Source organism: Macrobrachium rosenbergii, chromosome 10 (assembly GCF_040412425.1).
Source record: "Macrobrachium rosenbergii isolate ZJJX-2024 chromosome 10, ASM4041242v1, whole genome shotgun sequence".
NCBI classification, from domain to species: domain Eukaryota; kingdom Metazoa; phylum Arthropoda; class Malacostraca; order Decapoda; family Palaemonidae; genus Macrobrachium; species Macrobrachium rosenbergii.
This window is the reverse complement of record NC_089750.1, coordinates 68311432-68317206: the sequence shown is the minus strand read 5'-3', so window position 1 is coordinate 68317206 and position 5775 is coordinate 68311432.

Here is a 5775-nt window from a genome sequence, read left to right as displayed (position 1 = left end):
CGTCTCCCTATTTTTTTCCTCCTCCTCCCCCTCCTCTACCTCCTCCTCCTTTTTTTGTCAGAGGGAGTTTTTGAACGTCAAAATGTGCCTGGAGAGAGTTTGAGGTGCACTCGTGTTTGGAGATATTGGAATTGCCCAGCCCCATTGTGAGTCCCAACACTCATAAAGTGAGGTCACAATACGGGGTACCTCGGCTTCTCCCCCCTCCTTCTCCTCATCCTCATCCTCCTCCTCCAATCTAGTCCAGAACGAACCCACCCACTCTCTCTCTCTCTCTCTCTCTCTCTCTCTCTCTCTCTCTCTCTCTCTCTCTCTCTCTCTCTCTCTGTGGCCCCATTCGCATCACCTGCCGCCAGTGCTCTTATCTGTATGTCATGGCCCTTTAATTATTTCCTCTTTTTTCCCCCCTTCTCCTTCTACTTCTGTCCTTTCTCGGAATGCAGTTAACTGAATGCCCTTTTCGCCTGTAAAAGGACACTGGCACTTTAGTGCCAAGTAGTACGTGAGACTCTCGGCAGTGTGCCACACGGTAATATTTGCCCGCGTTGAAGCTATTCTGTCGTCCACCTTTCTTTTGCCTCCTTCTAAGGCCAGGCCTTTTCATCTCCTACCTCCTCCGTCTCTTTCCTCATCCAGGCACCTCACCACTCTCCCTCCCCCGCCCCCTCCTAACCCGACTTGCGATATATATGAAGTAGCTGGGAATGGGTAGGGGGGTGGGGAAGACGTAGAGGAAGGAGAGGAAGAGAGAGGAGGAAACCTTCGTAAGGGTCGAGAGATAAGATTGCTGTAGATAGAAGCTTCGGAGAAGAAGAAGAAGAAGAAGAAGAAGAAGAAGAAGAAGAAGAAGAAGAAGAAGAAGAAGAAGAAGAAGAAGAAGGCTGGGTAATGGCACCAAAGGTCAACCATCTTATTTGTTCGGGTGAAGTGAAAACACCAGGACCCATTCTACACAAGAGAGAATTAGATCTATAAGAAGATTAATAGAGGAATAAAATGTTCTCGTGCCTGACGAGAAATAAAGCAAATATTTAATAAATGCTTGCAAACTGGATAAAAAAAATATCATCGAAAGGAGTCTTCAAATGTTACCAGAATCACCAACAACGATATAAAACAATGTATTTTACTCAACAGTGAGAGTTACTTTAAAAGTAGATGTGATACATAGAGCATCATGCACCATCTCCTTAGTCGTGCCGACTCTTGTTGCATCTTTTATCTGTAAATATTTCATTGGCTGATTGATTTTTTTTTATTCTTCTCGCTGTTTTCTTTTTCCTACACATGAACCTTTTACTTTCAAAAGACAGCTTGCCAGTTGATGGCCCTTTAGGACTTCCAAATTAGTGCATGTTGATTTTCAATAATAATAATAATAATAATAATAATAATAATAATAATAATAATAATAATAATAATAATAATCAGATATTACTCAATAATCAACTGTATGGCAGTCAATAATTCTCTTACTCCTATGTTTGCAATAATAATAATAATAATAATAATAATAATAATAATAATAATAATAATAATCAGATATTACTCAATAATCAACTGTATAGCAGTCAATAATTCTCTTACTCCTATGTTTGCAATAATAATAATAATAATAATAATAATAATAATAATAATAATAATAATAATAATAATAATAATCAGATATTACTCAATAATCAACTGTATGGCAGTCAGTAATTCTCTTACTCCAATGTTTACAACAAAATCAATCCATAGCCACAACTATTTAAATGATTTTGTCCTATTTGCACGTTAATGCACAGCAGCAGCAGCCGTTTAATATTCAAAAATTTTAAACAAAATTTAAATGCACAATGAAAACAAATGAGATGATTCGTTGCAACTGATTGATATGCATAGCAATGACAAGCCAATGTTTGTAGTATTGCTCATATAGAGAAATTATTAGTGATTTCGTTGATTCATTCAAAAGCAATCTGGTTAACTGACATTGCAGACTGAATGAAACAAAGTTTTTAATTCGGGGAAAAATCCAGTAGCTATGATGCCCCAATACCCGACCACGAGATATTCTTCCATTCTTTTGGCATAGGATAACGGCACTCGAACGCAAATTGAAATTCAGTAAAACCTAGAAGCGTTATGTCAATTATTATCACTCGGCTTTAGTCATGAATATCGTTTCCAAAAACATCATGGACTTAGTAAACAAATTATTTACTTACGAAATATGGTGTATGAATGTATGGATATTTAGGGTGAAAGGTCATACACTTTTTCCAAGAATGCCATTCCTAGCGGTATTGTAAAATAAATGTAGATTATTTAAAAGAATGGCTGTATTAAAATTTTAAATATATTGTGCAAAATTAACATTGCTTATGATTGAAAATTTAGACTGAACTTAACATATTGCAATGGCGATGTTAAAAAAAAAATGGACGAAATGGTGACAAAAATATGTATATTGTTTTACTGACCAATTAACCCCACTTAAATTTGAGACTTACAATCCAACTTCTTGTCACATTAAAAATAATTCTGTAGTAGAACATGATTATACTGAAACCATGAGTTTTTTACTTAAAAATTATCATTCTTATTGACATTTACACAACTTGAGCCAGACAACTTCCGTATTATCCCGTGCTATTGTTAACAGAAGGTTGAGAATAATCACAAATTAATCAATACGTAGAAGCCGGACAAGTGTAAGAACCTGTTCGCGCTACATTACAGTAATGACAACAGTCTCTGGTTGAGACAGAGTACTGTATACACTAAACATCAAATACTTGATACAAAAACAAAGGTAAATTCACTTACCCATCAAAAAAATATCGAATATATTGTTTGAAAAAATAACGACACACTGTGAAAGAACACATTTCAAATAAACAGCATGTGGGACATAAATTCCTCGTCCTTTCAGACGAACTTTATCAAAACAGAGAACTGAGGTGAGCAGCGCCCTTCATATATGGAAGAGACCACGGGATGCTTTGATTAACATTATCTAGTAGAAAAAAAAGTCTAAGCGATACTTCGATTCGCCGTGGATAGGCAGAAAAGACCCAGCGATGCTTTGATTCGCCCTGCATAGACAAAAAAAATCTATATGCTTCGAAGTAAAAACCAGCGATGCTTTGATTTGCCTTTCATAAAGATCGTGAAATGCTTTGATTCACCTTGCATAGACAGAAGAGACCCCGATATGCTCTGACAAAAAAAAAAAAAAAAAAAAAAAAAAAAAAAAAAAAAACAGCGATCCTCTAATTTGCATTGCATAGATAAAAAAAAGACCCTGAGATGCTTTGGTTCGTCTTGCATAAGCAGAAAAGACACCTATATGCTTTGACAGAAAAAAAAACAGCTATGTTCTAATTTACCCTGCATGGATAATAAAGACCCCAAAGTGCTTTGATTCGCCTTGCATAAACAGAAAAGATCCCAATATGCTCTTAAGAAAAAACCCGGCGGTGCTTTTATCTATCTTGCATGAAGACTCATAAATGCTTTGATTCGCTTTACATAGACAGAGAAGGCCCCTATATGCTTTGACAGAAAAAAACCAGCGATGCTTTTATTTACCTTGCATGGATAAAAAAAAGGATCCCCAGATGCTTTGATTCGCTTTGCACAGGCAGAAAAGACCCAGCAATGCCTTGCGTGGACAGAAAAGACCTCGAGATACTTTGAAGAAAAATCCCTGCAAACGCATTGATTTACCCGGCATAAAGACTCAGAAATGCCTTGCGTGGAAAAGGCATCGAGATACTCTGAAGAAAAATCCATGCGATGCACTGATTTACCCTGCATAAAGACCCCGAAATGCTTTGATTCGCCTTGCACATACAGAAAGGACCCAGTAATGCCTTGCGTGGACAGAAAAGACATCGAGATACTCTGAAGAAAAATCCATGCGATGCACTGATTTACCCTGCATAAAGACCCCGAGAAGCTTTGATTCGCCTTGCACAAACAGAAAAGACCCAGTAATCCCTTGCGTGGACAGGCTTCGAGATACTCTAAAGAAAAATCCCTGCGATTCACTGATTTACCGTACATGAAGACCCCGAGATGCTTTGATTCGCCTTGTACAGACAGAAAAAAGACCACGACGCGGTTCGGTTCGGCGACCAAAGCACTGCGGCCTAACGACGAGTAAATTGGAATTTTCTTCTCCGCTGTTTCTGTAAGAGACAACAACAATTTCATTGATGCGGTCTGGAATCAAAGGATGAGCATTGCCGGCAATTCCGATTCCGAAGATTGGGAACTTTGTGTTTCTGCAATGCCATTTACGACCTGGAATATCGGGAAAGTGTGTGGATGTCTTTTTAAAGCTAACCTCGTGATAAAAAAGAGAACAAAAATTGAATCCATTTACTTCCACTCAGTGAGAAAGAACCAGGGCAAGGAAGAGCAGGGGGTGGGGAGGGGGAGGAAAGGAAGGGGAGGGGAGGGGAGGGGAGGGGAGGGAACACAAAGTAAACAGTACTTAAGACAAAGAGAAACGCTTGTCGGAAATGCAACTCACTATGCTCTGAGAGAGAGAGAGAGAGAGAGAGAGAGAGAGAGAGAGAGAGAGAGAGAGAGAGAGAGAGAGAGAGAGAGAGAGATTAAAGAAACCAGATGACACACACAAAGGCCAACATAGACGCTTTATAAAAGAATGGAATCAAAACTCTCTTCGTGATAAAAGATAAAATACTGATAAGATAAAATACATCAAGTCAGTATCCTAGTGAGGATGAAAATAGAAAAAAAAATTATATTATTTTGGAAGGGACCGAATATGTAAATATTATTCCGATTATGGCTCTCAAGAGCAGCCCCACTTCGTCCATCTCAATATAACTTTGCAAAAGACTGCTTCTTCTTTTTGTTGTTTTAATTGTAAATCGAACTTCGAGCCTCGATGGCCAAGTCGGTTAGAGCAGCAGCTTCGAACTTCATAGAGGTCTGTGGCACGGGTTCAAATCCGCAGCCGATCGGTCAGAGAGGCGGACACTTTGCTATCCGTGTAGACACCCCCGGATTATGTATGCAATCAATGGATAGGTTTGCTTAAAAGCAAATGGGTGTTACAGACTAATACACACACAAACAAAGCCACTCCAACATCTCCTAAAAACATAACAGACACCTCACACGTCTCGACTGTCGACCTAACCGCGCAACAACTTCTCGCTGCTGGGAGACAGGGCGCTGGTGACTGGTAGAGTACATGTATATACGCTACCGGGGTCTAAGCGATGACAGGCAGGGCAGTCGATCGAGACTACGGTCTACCCCAAAGCCAAATCAAGGTCCTTCAAAAGAAGGCATCGTGCTTACTCCATACAAATGGGAAAAAAAGCACGTTAAAAGAAGAAGACGAAGAACTGCAAATCGAACTTCGAGGACACGATTCAAGTAGGACGAATGAGCTTCATTTTTTCATTATTCTGTATACCGTTTCATTTTTTTATCTCCTTATAAAGTGTAGATTCATGTGTACGTTTCCTAAGTATTTCACCATCTTCGCAGTTTACTGCTGTTTACTTTTCTACGTATTCCCTCATCTTCACAAATTTACTTTTCTAGGTATTTCCCCATTATCGCAAAATTACTTTTCCAAGCATTTCCTCATCTTCGCAATTTACTTTTCGGAGTATTTCCTCATCTTCGCAATTTACTTTTCTAAGCATTTCCTCATCTTCGCAATTTACTTTTCTAAGCATTTCCTCATTTTCGCAATTTACTTTTCTAAGTGTTTCCTCACTTTCGCAAATTTACTTTTCTAAA